At 42.8% G+C, this 16,114-nt stretch overlaps 1 protein-coding gene across 1 annotated transcript in view; it reads right to left on the bottom strand.

Moving 5' to 3' along the window:
• LOC137340149 (monocarboxylate transporter 12-like) overlaps window positions 1–6,458 on the bottom strand; it is an 80,928-nt gene extending 74,470 nt beyond the window's left edge. Inside the window, 1 exon segment of the mRNA XM_068002491.1 lies at window positions 6,317–6,458. The gene's annotated coding sequence lies outside the window, so the exon portion shown is untranslated.
• Window positions 6,459–16,114: the final 9,656 nt, after the last annotated feature.

Raw genomic sequence — 16,114 nt, 5'->3', positions numbered from 1 at the left:
TACTTTTGAAGTGTAGTCACTATTATAATGTAGGAAATGCAGCAGCCAATTTGTCCACAACAATGTCCCACATACAGCAATGTGATAATGACAAGATAATCTGTTTTAGTGATGTTAGTCCCGTCTTCACACTGAGGACACCATCCAACGTGTTTTGTGGCACTATCACCGTGCTAAATGAGATAGATTCCAAACAGATCTAGCAGCTCAAAACTGGACATCCATGAAGCGCTGTGGGCCATCAGCAGCAGCAGAATTGTATTCCAGCACAATCTGTAACCTCATGGTCCGGAATATTTCTCACTCTACCATTACCAACAAGCCAGGGGATCAACCCTGGTACAATGAGGAGTGTAGAAGAGCATGCCAGGAGCAGCACCAGGCGTACCTAAAAATAAGGTGCCAACCTGGTGAAGCTACAACTTAGGACTACATGCATGCTAAACAGTGGAAGCAACATGCTATAGACAGAGCTAAGCGATTCCACAACCAACGGATCAGATCAAAGCTCTGCAGTCCTGCCACATCCAGTCGTGAATGGTGGTGGACTAACGGGAGGAGGAGGCTTTGTAAACATCTCCATCCTCAATGATGGCGGAGTCCAGCACGTGAGTGCAAAAGACAAGGCTGAAGCGTTTGCAACCATCTTCAGCCAAAAGTGCCGAGTGGATGATCCAGCTCGGCCTCCTCTCTATATCCCCACCATCACAGAAGCCAGTCTTCAGCCAATTCGATTCACTCCACGTATATCAAGAAACAGCTGAGTGCACTGGATACAGCAAAGGTTATGGGCCCCGACAACATCCCAGCTGTAGTGCTGAAGACTTGTGCTCCAGAACTACCCGCGCCTCTAGCCAAGCTGTTGCAGTACAGCTACAACACTGCCATCTACCCGACAATGTGGAAAATTGCCCAGGTATGTCCTGTCCACAAAAAGGACAAATCCAATCCGACCAATTACCGCCCCATCAGTCTACTCTCAATCATCGGCAAAGTGATGGAAGGTGTGGTCAACAGTGCTATCAAGCGGCACTTACCAATAACCTGCTCACTGATGCTCAGTTTGGGTTCCGCCAGGACCACTCAGCTCCAGACCTCATTACAGCCTTGGTCCAAACATGGACAAAAGAGCTGAATTCCAGAGGTGAGGTGAGAGTGACTGCCCTTGACATCAAGGCAGCATTTGACCGAGTGTGGCACCAAGGAGCCCTCGTAAAATTGAAGTCAATGGGAATCAGGGGGAAAACTCTCCAGTGGTTGGACTCATACCTAGCACAAAGGAAGATGGTAGTGGTTGTTGGAGGCCAATCATCTCAGCCCCAGGACATTGCTGCAGGAGTTCCTCAGGGCAGTGTTCTAGGCCCAACTATCTTCAGCTGCTTCATCAATGACCTTCCCTCCATCATAAGGTCAGAAATGGGATGTTCGCTGATGATTGCACAGTGTTCAGTTCCATTTGCAACCCCTCGGATAATTAAGCAGTCCGTGCCCGCATGCAGCAAGACCTGGACAACATCCAGGCTTGGGCTGATAAGTGGCAAGTAACATTCGCGCGAGACAAGTGCCAGGCAATGACCATCTCCAACAAGAGAGAGTCTAACCACCTCCCCTTGACATTCAACGGCATTACCATCGCCGAATCCCCCACCATCAACATCCTGGGGGTCACCATTGACCAGAAACTTAACTGGACCAGCCAAAAAAATACTGTGGCTACAAGAGGAGGTCAGAGGCTGGGTATTCTGCGGCAAGTGACTCACCTCCTGACTCCCCAAAGCCTTTCCACCATCTACAAGGCACAAGTCAGGAGTGTGATGGAATACTCTCCACTTGCCTGGATGAGTGCAGCTCCAACAGCACTCAAGAAGCTCGACACCATCCAGGACAAAGCAGCCTGCTTGATTGGCACCCCATCCACCACCCTAAACATTCACTCCCTTCACCACCGGCGCACTGTGGCTGCAGTGTGTACCATCCACAGGATGCACTGCAGCAACTCGCCAAGGCTTCTTCAACAGCACCTCCCAAACCAGCGACCTCTACCACCTAGAAGGACAAGAGCAGCAGGCACATGGGAACAACACCACCTGCACATTTCCCTCCAAGTCACACTCCATCCCGACTTGGAAATATATCACCGTTCCTTCATCGTCGCTGGGTCAAAATCCTGGAATTCCCTACCTAACAGCACTGTGGGAGAACCTTCACCACATGGACTACAGCGGTTCAAGAAGGCGGCTCATCACCACCTTCTCAAGGGCAATTAGGGATGTCACAATAAATGCTGGCCTCGACAGCGACGCCCACATCCCATGAACGAATAAAAAAAAATGCAGCAATGTCATAATGACAAGATAATCTGTTTTAGTGATGTTAGCTGAGGGATAAATATACTCCCCTGCGCTTCTTCAAAATAGTGGCATGGGATCTTTTACAGCCTGGGGCCTCGGTTTGACATCTCATCTGAAAGACAGCACTTCCAACAGTGTTGCACTCCCTTTGTACTGTGCTGAGGGAGTGCTGTACTGGAATGTCAGCCTAAATTATGTACTCAAGTCTCTGGTATGGGACTTGAACTCACAACCTTCATGCTACCACTGAGCCACTGCGCCATTGCTGATTCCAGGGTGTTAACTACACAACAACAACTCGCATTTATATAGTGCCTTTAACATAGTAAAATGTCCCAAGGAGCTTCACAGCAGCATTATCAAACAAAATTTGATACTGAGCCATATAAAGAGATATTAGAACAGGTGACCAAAAGCTACTCTACTCAGAGATTATTCCATGTGAGTGAAGATACATTTCCTGATATCAATCCTACTTTGAACCAGTGTCCCCTTGTTGCACTCCCACCGTTTAATTTGAAGTGATATGCCAGATTCACATTTCCTACACCATTAGCAATCTGATATAAACAAGATCACCACTCATTAAGGGAATAAAGTCATTCTCCAGTGCAATTGAAAGGGGTAGCTCTGTTAATTAAGGATGACATGAGTATAATAGAGAGAAATGACCTTAGTTCTAAAGACCAAGATGTAGAATCAGTTCGGGTAGAGATGAGAAATTGTAAAGGCAAGAAGTCACTTGTGGGAGTAGCTTATAGGCCCCCTAACAGTAACCACACTGTAGGACAGGGTATACAGGAAGAAATAATGGGGGCTCGTGAGAAAGGAACAGCGATAATCATGGGTGATTTTAATCTATATATAGATTGGAAGAATCTGATTGGCAAAGGTAGCCTGGAGGATGAGTTCATGGAGTGCTTTCGGGACAATTTCTTAGAGCAGCACGTTCTAGAGCCAACCAGAGAGCAGGCTAGTCTAGATCTGGTAATGTGTAATGAGACAGGATTAATTAATGATCTCATTGTAAAGGAGCTGCTAGGTAGCAGTGATCACAATATGATTGAATTTCACATTCAGTTTGAGGGAGAGAAGAGTAAGTCTAAGATTAGAATTTTAAACTTAAATAAGGGCAATTATGAAGGCATGAAGACAGAGCTGGCTAAAGTGAACTGGAAAATTAGGTAAAGGGATAGGTCAGTAGAGATGCAGTGGCAGACATTTAATGAGATATTTCATAACACTCAGCAAAGATACATTCCAGTGAGAAAGAAAGACTTTAGGGGAAGGACATACCATCCGTGGCTAACTAAGGAAGTTTAAGATAGTATCAAATTGAAAGAAAAAGCATATAATTCTGCAAAGATTAGTAGCAGGTCAGAAGATTGGTCAGAATATAAAAAGCAGCAAAGAATGACTAAAAGAATAACAAGGAGGGAGAAATTAGAGTACGAGAGAAAGCTAGCTAGAAATATAAAAACAGATAGTAAGAGTTTCTACAGGTATTTAAAAAGGAAAAGAGTAAGTAAAGTGAGCGTTGGTCCTCTAGAGAGTCTGGGGAATTAATAATGGAGAATAAGGAAATGGCGGATGAATTGAACAGATATTTTGCATCTATCTTCACTGTAGAGGATACAAATAACATGTCAGAAATAATTGTGAATCAAGAGGTGGAAGAGAGGGAGGAACTTAAAACATTTACAATCACTAGGGAAAGGGTTCTGAAAAAAATATTAGAATTAAAAGCTGACAAGTCCCCAGGTCCTGATGGACTTCATCCTAGGGTCTTAAAAGAAGTGGCTGTAGAGATAGTAGATGCATTAGTATTAATTTTCCAAAATTCCCTAGATTCTGGAAGGGTCCCATCAGATTGGAAAATAGTGAATGTAACTCCGCAATTCAAGAAAGGAGGGAGACAGAAAGCCGGAAACTACTGGCCAGTTAGCTTAACATCTGTCAAAGGGAAAATGCTAGAATCTATTATTAAGGAGGTTATAGCAGAGCACTTAGAAAATCTCAACGTAATCAGGCAGAGTCAACAAGGCTTTGTGAAAGGGAAATTGTGTTTGACTAATTTATTAGAGTTCTTTGAGGGAGTAACAAGCAACATGGATGAAGGGGATCCTGTGGATGTGGTGTACTTGGATTTCCAGAAGGCTTTTGACAAGGTGCCACATCAAAGGCTACTACACAAAATAAGAGCTCATGGTGTAGGGGGTAATATATTAGCATGGATAAAGGATTGGTTAGCTATCAGCAAAGAGTAGGCATAAATTTTCAGGTTGGCAAGATGTAATGAGTGGAGTGCCACAGGGATCAGTGCTTGGGCCTCAACTATTTACAATCTATATCAATGACTTGGATGAAGGGACCGAATGTATGGTTGCTAAATTTGCTGATGACACAAAGGTAGGTAGGAGAGTAAGTTGTGAAGAGGACATAAGAAGTCTGCAAAGGAATATAGATATGTTAAGTGAGTGGGCAAAAATTTGGCAGATGGATTATAATGTAAACCTGTCCACTTTGGCAGGAGGAATAGAAAAGCAGTACATTATTTAAATGGAGAGAGATTGCAGAACTCTGAGGTACAGAGGGATCTGGGTGTCCTAGTACATGAACCACAAAAAGTGGGTAAGCAGGTACAGCAAGTGATTTGGAAGGCAAATGGAATGTTGTCATTTATTGCAAGGGGAATGGAATATAAAAGTAGAGATGTTTTGCTACAGTTGTACAGGGCATTGGTGAGACAACATCTAGAATACCGTGTGCAGTTTTGGTCTCCTTATTTAAGAAAGATCATAATTGCTTTGGAGGCGGTTCAGGGAAGGTTCACTCGACTGATTCCTGGGATGAGGGGGTTATCTTATGAGGAAAGGTTGGACAAGTTGGGCCTTTATACATTGGAGTTTAGAAGAATGAAAGGCGATCTTATTGAAACATATAAGATCCTGAGGGGACTAGAAGGGGTAGATGCTGAGAGGATGTTTCCCCTTGTGGGAGAGACTAGAACTAGTTTAAAAATAAGGGGTCTCCCATTTAAGATGGAGATGAGGAGAATTTTTTTCTCTCAGAGGGTCGTGAGTCTGTGGAAGTCCCTTCCCCAGAGAGCGGTGGAGGCAGGGTCATTGAATATTTTCAAGGCTGAGTTGGATAGTTTCCTGATTAACAAGGGAGTCAAAGGTTATAGTAGGTAGACGGGAAAGTAGGGTTGAGGTCGCAATCAGATCAGCCATGATCTTATCAAATGACAGAGCAGGCTCGAGGGGCTGAATGGCCTACTCCTGCTCTTCATTCGTATGTTCAAAATAAATACAACATCGAATGTTTCCAAATGTAATACTCGCATTTGCATGAGTGATCTAGACAACTTCAGCGAACAGCAAATATATTACAAGGATTTAGTAATCTCAAGTGTGTTCCCATGCACAGGTTCCAGTTTTAAAAAGGCCCCCATCTCTCTGAATTTCCAGTAGTTGCGGTACTTGGGAGTATTTTCAGGCTGGGTGGCCACACTGAGCTATTTCTATCCCATAGGAGAATCCGATCTGACAGAGCAATTTGGGGTGTTACCCCACGGGTTCGATCCTGCCTCAAGCCGCATATGGAACACGTTCTTCGCAGAATATTCCCCACTCAAAACTTAAAACCTCACCATGGAAATAGTGGCAAGACGGGAATGTAAAGTATAAGAAACCCTCACCTGCAAGGAAAAGTCATGGCAACGTATTGCTGTCGAAATACTGCAAGAAAAACAAAGTGACGTCCCACCCCCACGGCAGTTTTTGTATAAAAGAAAATAAACTCCTAATTTGCTCATCCCTGCAAGGGATTTCTCCAACCAGGAGATCCACTCCTTCAGAGGCATCCGGCAGTGAAACATTCGGTTTAATAAAAAAAAAGCTGGCATTAAAAAAAAAGTTCTTAACAACTGCGATCCGGACCACATGCTGCACAAATCCACTTACCCCAGAGAGAGAGAAGCCAAGTCTCCACCCTGTTCCTGGCTGGTTAAAGGCCGAGCCCCGAGCCCCTTCTTCTCTGAGCAGCGCCTGGTTTAGGACATCTCGCACATCTGCTAACAGCAGCCGCTCATCTGCAAACCACTTCCGACCTCCTCCCAAACAACAGGCGGAGCAAATCTCTCCTTCTAACAGCTTGCGTAATGCTGATAAATAATTAATTCGTTAATGGCTTGCTTGCTTGGTTGTGGAAGTCTTTTTCTATAGTATCTGACAGCTATCCATCTAGCCCTTCACAAGCTCTGTCCCACCCTGGCTCCCTCACACTCTGGGGCTGTGGGAGGAACATTTAAGTAACAAACACCAAACTAGCTTTATTTACCCATTTCGCCTTTTCCTATTCGGTCCAGACCGGTCTCGTCTGATTAGTCTGTGTCGGTCGTCCTCAGTCTCTGCAGATGAGACATGAAACATATTTTAAGTTAACCGACCCAGGGAGAAAGAATTTGCGTTTATATAATGCCTTTCACGACCTCAGGACGCCCCAAAGCGCTTTCCAGCTAATGAAGTACTTGTGAAGTGTAAGCACTGTTGTAATATAGGAAACACTGCAGCCAAATGACCAGCTCATCTATTTATCGGTGATGTTGGTTGAGTGTAGCACTCCCTCAGTACTACACTGGAGAATTCCATCGTTGGATATTGATTGTCATAAACTCATTGGCTGTAGCTCACTAAGCTCTCCTCAAGGCTCAGAGACTTTATGCAATACTTAGTTGGACCCTAGTGAGAGTTGAAAGCTCCAAATTGGTCGACACTGATCATTGGATAATCTGTCTTGCATTAGAGGTAGCGAGGGATGCTATAAGTGGCCTCAGTGCCCCTGAGTTGGGGAAAGGAAAACTGGCAGAGGTCCCTGCTGCCGATCTTAATCTAGTGACTTTTGCTGACAGTTTACGCGTGAATGTTAGGTGAGGATAGGATCAGGGTCAGCTATGGTCCTGCTGTAGTTGAATCGCTCACTGTCAAAGCTCAGGCATGGATAATAGCCGTTTTGGGCATTGTACATATGATACCTGAGCGATGAGTCAGTGTCCTATGGCCCAGGTCAAAACAGCTGAGTCTTCTCTTGCCCTGCAATATGTTGCAGTCTTATGGTGACTCCATCAGGTGGAGTTACTATACACGAGATAATATGCTCGCACCGTTCTGTGCACCTGAATGGGTATCAGACTGTTGGGCACTGAAAGGTTGGTGTGTTTTATATATTTCATTTCTTTGATGTAAACAAAATTTTTTCGACAATTGTCCTTATTTGCCAACTTTGATCAGCTTACGGGGACATTCAGATTTGACAAGGTAGTCAGTTAATCAATTGACACACGAATCCAAACAAATCAGAAAACGATAGGTGGATAAAAAGAAAGAAAAGTGCAAATGCTGACAATCTGAAATAAAAACAAAAAAATGCTGAAAATACACAACCGGTAAGTCAGCATCGGAAATGAGAAAAGACAAGTTAATGTTTCTTTGAAACACCTTGGGACATTTTACAACATTAAAGGCTCTATATAATTGGAAGTTGTTGTTGTTGTTTCAGGTGTAAGCCTTCAAAACCAAATATTTCTAATCAAAAAAACTTTCTATTGGAAATGTTTCTTTCACAAACGACTATGGGTTTGAAATTGTTCCTTGTTGTGCCCATTTTCCAGATGGAAAGCAGGGGCAACGTGGACCAATTATGTGGGGTTATGTCCTGTGCCCCAAACGCACCTGAAATACGTCAAACCCCATATTGGCCTCGGACAATATTCAGGTGTTCTGGGCGGCCATCTTAAACAGATATTAGGCTCCTTGAATATGTTAATGATGGGCTTAACGATTATTTAAGGACCTCTTGTAGAAATTAGCGCTGAGGGGACCATGCGCTGGGCCTCAGGCTTTTAGGAGTTTGCTGCAGCCTAGCCAAAACCACCAACAAAAAGGTTTGTTTTTCTTTTTAAAACTTACTTTAATGTGGAGCCAGGAGGAGCTGGAGTGTTCCTTCCAGCTCCACAGCACTATTGTAACACTCCCTACCCCATCCCTTCCAGGACTTACCTCAAGACTGCTGCCCTATAAAAATGAGATCATAATGTGTACAATCTGCATTGTATTGGTTCGAACTATATTGCTTGAAATTGTGTCCTTTTTACATTGAACAAAGTGTCTTAAAATTTTATGAAATAAAGTATATTTTGAAATAAAGAAAAAAACCTCAGGGCTGCTGCCGGCGAGGCGAGCGGCCTAAATTGGATTGGTCCAAATGGCTTGACAGACGTCAGCAGCTCGCCCTGATCATTCAGATGAGGCTCGAGGCTCAACTTCGATCGGGCTTTGGGCCCACCTGTTCAGGTGCAGGGATTGTTCCCGGCGCCCAGTCCGCAACAGCATAGCGCTGCAAACGTGTTTCTACCCCTGTGTTTTGGGAAGCCAGTGTAACAAGATTCAAACAACATACCAGCCTGAGAAAGCTGTTGGTGATGGATTGCTTTACATTAGTGCCTCAGAGACACTGTCATACTGGAACAAAGAAAGGTCTTGTCTTATCTAATTTGTAATCAATGAAACACTGTCCTTTTTCACAGACAGCCCATCTCCTGTTTGCCATTTCACGATGAGTTAGGCAAGGAATAGCAGCCATTTTAAACTGAGTTATCATAGGAGTGAAATTCAACTTCGGTGGGAGTGCAAAACAGGCGGTTGTGGATCGTCTGCCTGTTACACCCACCCCCTGTCCCCCTCCCCACCTTTCCCAATAGAAAATGAATGAATTTCACTCCCATAGATTTAACAAAAAAAAATCTACTACAATATTAGGAGATTTCCCACGCAGCAGCCAGGGGCTCTGGGAAACATAATGAACATTTTTGATTTCATGAGTGGGAACTGATAGCTGGGAGAGTGACATTTTGCTAAGCCCTGAGGTCACTCGTGTGCAGAGTCCTGAAATATTCCTGCATTCTATTTTGGCAGCTCCCTTTTTTTAGAATCTCTGGCCGGAGAATTGGTTTTGCGCCGGGTTCTGGCACGAAGTGAGCGGCAGGCCTAGAACACACACTCGAAGACGTCGGCCCGAGGCTCGCTCCTAATTGGGTCTCATTTCCATAAAACCGGCGCGCTGCTGACGCCCATCAGTCGTCCCAATGCGGCTCGCCGGTCGGGAACTTCCCATCATCGTCCGCTTGCTCATCCTGTCTCCACATTAAGCTAAGTAAAAAAAATGACTTACCTTTTCGACCGCAGCTTCCAGGGGTCCCTTTAAGAACCACTGGCTAGGCTGCTGTAGACCTGGAAAATCTGAGCGGAGCAGTCACGGTGCATGCTTCACTCAGTTTCGGCTGAATTTGTTGGTGGGGTCCTAAATTAGAGTATTCAAGGAGCCTAAAGCCTATTTCAGGAAGGCACTCTGGACACCTGGACATCTGCTTAATTTGGCAGTTGGCGCACTTCCATGGTGGGGGTAGGGTGGGTGCGGGATACTGCCCCCCAATACTCATCCTCCGAACATTACAGGGTGAGCTGGTAACGGGGTGAACTGTATTCAGAATATTTGTCATATTTTTGTAATGATAAGCTACAGTTTAATGTAATATTAAAGAAGAAAATTAACACCTAGAGTGAATGCATATCGAAAAGCTTTCTCTTTTAAAAAAAAAATGGGTGTACTTATGACGACTTGGACACTAAAAGGTACGGTACTGAGCCAAATAACAGCGACGTTCCAGGTTCACTTCTTGGTCCGTGGAAGAGCCAAGGCTTCTTCGACAGCACCTCCCAAACCCGCGACCTCTACCACCTAGAAGGACAAGAGCAGCAGGCAATTGGGAACAACACCACCTGCACGTTCCCCTCCAAGTCACACACCATCCCGACTTGGAAATATATTGCCATTCCTTCATTGTCGCTGGGTCAAAATCCTGGAACTCCCTTCCTAACAGCACTGTGGGAGAACCTTCACCACACGGACTGCAGCGGTTCAAGAAGGCGGCTCACCACCACCTTCTCAAGGGCAATTAGGGATGGGCAATAAATGCCGGCCTCGCCAGCAACGCCCACATCCCATGAACGAATAAAAAAAGAGATAGAGAGCGAAAAAAGAATCAGTCGGTTTCCTGCTCATGTGCTTATCCTGTGATCTGTTGAGCTTTTAATCACATCTCCTAGTATCTCCTTCTTTGGCTCTGTCAATTTTTTTCTGATTACCCTCCTGCGAAGTGCCTCGGGATTTTTTCCCAAGTTAAGGGCATTATATGCATTGTGTATATGTACTTAAAACACACACACGCTGCTAATAGGTAAGTGTTTTTGTAACATTAGGAAACAGCAGGATGATCTCTAGGTTGTTTTTTAACATTGGAAACATAAAAGCTTTTAAACTTTAATTTTAAAGTTTCAAAAGTTGGCTTTTCACTGGTTACAGATGGGTTGCTATAGTGCAGCCCGAAGGAAGCCAAAGTGGCATGGATGAACCTTGACAGAACAGGCAGATGTTTGTTTTATTAACCTTACAGATATGAAGCGACTTCAAAGAAAGAATTGAAAACACGTGTGTTGGATGAGCTAAAACCAGATGTGTCTGCCAGTCATACGAACATACAAAAAAGACGGGCGGGAAAAGACCGGCTCGTCCATCAAGCTTGCCCCACACTCCAGATGCCTGGGGCATCATGACTAGACACTACCTATCCCCCAGCAGCCATGTACTCTCCTGGGAGAGGCAAAAAAACCAGAAAGAAACCCAGGGCCGATAAGGGAAAAAACAAAATCTGGAAAATTCCTCTCCGACCCTCTCAGGCGATCAAAACCGGTCCAGGAGATCACATTGACCGTGCATATGTTAACTATTAAACCACTTACCTTTTTATATGATGTGATCTTTGTCCCAGCCAAGAACCGGTCCAGCTCCCTTTTGAAGGCGACAATCATCCCAGATTGAGTAGGAGGGTTTCATGACTAACCTCGCTGGAGGCCCTCAAAATCTTAAGGCTGGCCCTGCCATTTTCAATTAAACATTCAACAAATGTCACATGGTCAACACAGTCGGAATGGACTCTGACACAAGATGACACCAGTATGCTTCTGTTGATTTGGCTGAGGATATACTGCACATGCTACATACGGAAAACTGAAAGCACTTTGCAAAAATGCAAAATGCCATACGGCCCCTCGAGTCTGCTCCGCCATTCAGTAAGTTCATGGCTGATCTTCTGCCTCAACACCATTGTCCCGCCCGATCCTTATATCCATTCATTCACTTCGTGTCCAAAAATCTATCGATCTCAGTCTTGAATATACTCATGATGTGGAGATGCCGGTGATGGACTGGGGTTGACAATTGTAAACAATTTTACAACACCAAGTTATAGTCCAGCAATTTTATTTTAAATTCACAAGCTTTCGGAGATTTTCTCCTTCCTCAGGCAAATGTTTCGAGATCTTGAAACATTTGCCTGAGGAAGGAGAAAATCTCCGAAAGCTTGTGAATTTAAAATAAAATTGCTGGACTATAACTTGGTGTTGTAAAATTGTTTACAATTGAATATACTCAACGACTGAGCATCCACAGCCCTCTGGGGTTGAGAATTCCAAAAATTCACAACCCTCGAGTGAAGAAATTTTTCCTCATCTCGGTCCTAAATGGCCAACCCCTTATCTTTGTATCCATGAGATTCCAGCCTCCAATTTCCACTGGAAGTTTCTTTAAATAGGAGTTTAAAAATACTGATTTTTTTTTTAAACTCAAAGTTAAATTTAAAAATATATTTTTATTATTTTTTCGCTTTTGAGAAAGATCCCTAAACAGCAAAGAGGCATTGGAATTCAGCGTACTATTAGAGGATTTATTTTTTAATGTAACACCAAAGAACGCAGGTGTTTTTTTAAAGTGATCTATTGCCCTCTGTTCTAAAGAAACCCTCAGAACATTGGAAGGGGCAACTGGGGGAGTGTGTGGAATGGTGAGAAATATCTAGTGTAGCCCAAAGCTGCAGGAGAGGGGTGAAAAGGCAAGAAAGAGTGACCAAAAGAAAGAACGTTCATTTAAATAGCACCTTTCACATGCTTAGAATGTGCTTCACAGCCAATGAATTGCTTTCGAAGCGCAGTCACTGTTGTTCCATTTCTCTTTAAAATTTAACTTATCCTTTCTTAAAACCAAATATTTCTGTATTTTTAAACTTTAATTTTTTTTTGAAAAACTAGTGACAAATAGGAAGCTGGGATCCTAGTGGATACAAAGACCAAGGCTCAAATCCCTGAATTGGCAGTGGGAGTTTCAATGGGGGGGGAAAAAAACTTTCTTCTGCTTTCTGCTACAGAGCAGCAGCCAATTTGCACACAGTGAATCCCACAAACAGTAATGAGACACCCAGTCTGTGGATTAACCTGTTTAATGTGGAACTCACTACAACATGGAGTAATTGAGGCGAATAGCATAGATGCATTTAAGGGGAAGCTAGATAAGTACATGAGGGAAAAGGTAATAGAAGGATATGTTGATAGGGTGAGATGAAGTAAGGTGGGAGGAGACTAGTGTGGAGCATAAACACTAGCATAGACCTGTTGGGCTGAATGGCTGGTTTCTGTGCTGTGAAATTCCATGTAATCCTACAAGTGTGGGATTTGAGGGTCTCCAAGATCAAATGACCAAGTGTTGTAATTAATACATGAAGGATTAAGGCCTGGAAGATTGCTCGTCCCAAGGAAACATACCTCAGTATGAGTCAGTGCCTTCACGAACATCAAATCTTTTACATTTTCCAATTCAGCATGGTTATGTTTCTGTGGGGACCAATGTGCCACAGAATAAACACACAGCGATGAATATAGCAAGGTCAGCCAGTGTTCCTCGCTGCAACAGTTGCTAGCAGAAAGATTCCTGAGGAAAACTAAACTTTTATGTCTCAAACTCATTAAAGTTATAGAACAATGGAAAGGTGTTAATGTTTTCTTGAGAATTTGGCCCAACTTTTTACTGCTTATCATTTTGAAAACCTATTAACTTGGTTAAACTTGAATCTCCCTCTTATGAGGCGACACCCGAGACCATTGTGCTGAATAAGCAGTACTTCAATGCTAATTCAAAGGTCACAGTACAGGAGGCAATGTGAAATGCGAATGGTGAGCAAGTTGCTGATTCCTGGAGTATCAACATCAGTTTTCAAATATAACAAATATCTTTAAGTCAACATTAAAAATTACACTAATGTGTTTTTTATTAACTAAAATGGGGCTTTCAGCTAAAAAAAATTATAATAGTACAATTGGACAACTGATTCTCCACTTTAATGTGTCTGCCACTGTACATGTGGCACTTGGAAAATGAGACCAGGCTACAGGTAGACAGGAACGTAGAAAGATCAGAGTGCTCTGCCGATCTGCTTGCAAAATGGCAATCCCTAACAGGTGGCAGGCGTTGTCCTCGGCTTTTAATTAACTTTACACACTTTTATGTATTTTTCGTTAACTTGGCAGATTGTTGGTTGAAGAATTCTAAGATTAGTGATTCCGTGATTTGTGCCAAAATAAGGCCTTTAGCTGTTTTAAACATAAGATCAATGGTTGTTAAAATAAACCTCTTATCTGCAAAAACATGGCCCACTCACTTTAAACAGTGGCCCGTACAGAGGAATAGCATCAATCTGACAAACAAAATTGGAAATCCAAATTATATAAGAATACATTACCATCCAGCATCCTTTCCCCCTGTGCCTTTTACAGTCAGTTATAGTTTCTTTCCCTCTGCACGTAGTTGTGTGTCAGCTAACTAATTATGTTCTGAACTTATATGAAATTGCAGAGTGCATTGATTCTTATTATGGTTATCTTGGTTACAGCATCAAGAAGTGTCTGACTGATATGTAAGTATCCAGTACTTGGCATGTACTAAGTAACTTCTCAGTTTTCAACATCAGTCATTTCTACAGTTTGAAATACACATTACTGAGAGTGCTGTTACCATGGGGGTGTCTGAGGAACATAACTGCAGAGTATCAATATTCATGCTCCCGAGCACTAATGTTTAAGAGATTAGCATACCGATTCTTTCAAAGTAATATTAGAGATTAGCTGTGTGGAGGCTTGCTGAGATCAGAAAACAAATGAAATACCTCCGAGGTTAAACATTAAAGACTAAATTAAGAGTCTCTGGATAACATCTTCAGCAATCAACTTCCAGATTTTGCAAACATACCAGCTGATAAGAAAACTGGGATGAACATTTTAAAAAGCCAGTCATAAGAACATAGAAAAGAACACTTCAGCTGAACTGGAGTCCAAAACCAGAATACACAGAATGCTACCTATACCCCTCAATTAATTTTCTTCACTAAATGCTTGTCCAATTTCCTCCTAAAATTATTGATCTTAATCAACCCAGACTGCCTCCTGGGCAGTCCATTCCAAACATTCATTTCTCCCTGCATGAAATAGTTATGTCTGATCTATATATTGACCATCCTCTTCTGAGCTTCATTCCACCCTCGCAGTTGTCCTTGGGGTGTTGCTGAACAGCTTCACAGGGTTCAACTTGTTAATACCCTGAAGCATGTTGAATAAGATCTCCTCTCTTCTAAACTTACATGGAGTAATCTCCGTGTAACTCCCGTGTCTGATGTTAGGTATTAGACAGGTAGTTCTTTGCTGCATATTCTCCATTGTCACAATTTCCTTCCTGTAATATAGTGACTTAAACTACATACAGTGCTCTAGGTGGGGATGAACCAATGCACTGTGATTGTTACAGTAAAATAACATTGTTATGGACTGGATTCCAACACCTTAGGGCTCACTTTTTCCTAGTCTAATCAAGCTTTATTAAAAAATATCTTCCTTTATTATTTGCTACATCCATTAACTCCCTTTATTATTTGCTACATCCATCAACTCTGGGAAACAGTTTTGCTTCAGTGCAATGGCAAAGGAAATACTGCTTTGTCTGAATCCACACTTCAAATCATTTTATTTTACTCTGGAGATTACATCTTTGCACAACTCGTTCTCAAGTTCTGGCAGCAGGAAAGCTCTAACCAGAGATAATGTCTGTGTGCTGCCAGAGTTGAGAGGACTTTTTGTAGTACAAATAGTGGAAGTACCGGGCAGTAGACATGCCCTTTAGTGCCTGGACCATCATGCTTTGTTCTGCAAACAATTCTGTTGGCTGGGGAAAGTTTGCAAAATCTGGAAGTTGATTGCTGAAGATGTTATCCAGAGACCCTTAATTTAGTCTTTAACGTTTAACTTCAGAGGTATTTCATTTGTTTTCTGATCTCAGCAAGTCTCCACACAGCTAATCTCTAATATTACATTTGAAAGAATCAGTGTGCTAATCTGCTAAACATGCACAGAGCTTGGGTAGCTTGAATATTCAGTTGTGTTTCTCGGAGACCCCATGGTAACAGCACAGTTCAGGCTTTGGATGAATTAATATTCAGGTTGTGCCAATTAATTGGTTAAAACTAATTAATCAATGATACATTTTAATTGGTCACATTGAAGTACTGCATTGAATAATCCAGCTCCCATTGAGCCAGTCAATATGAGTGTATCTGCATTTGAACAGATTTCATCTGGCAGTTCAAATGCTGCTCCACAGGTGATCAGGGACATTGTTGCATATCTAAGGAAGTACTGACATGCACACTGGTTTCTAGTTCATTAGCCAGCCAATTGAACTATATTGCCTGAAAATGTAATCTAATGAGCTGGGTATCATTACATGTGAATGTATTATGTCAGACACTGATTGCACTTTTAACCAACTGA

Source organism: Heptranchias perlo, chromosome 21 (assembly GCF_035084215.1).
Source record: "Heptranchias perlo isolate sHepPer1 chromosome 21, sHepPer1.hap1, whole genome shotgun sequence".
Classification (NCBI taxonomy): Eukaryota; Metazoa; Chordata; class Chondrichthyes; order Hexanchiformes; family Hexanchidae; genus Heptranchias; species Heptranchias perlo.
This window is presented reverse-complemented; position numbering and strand designations above follow the sequence as displayed.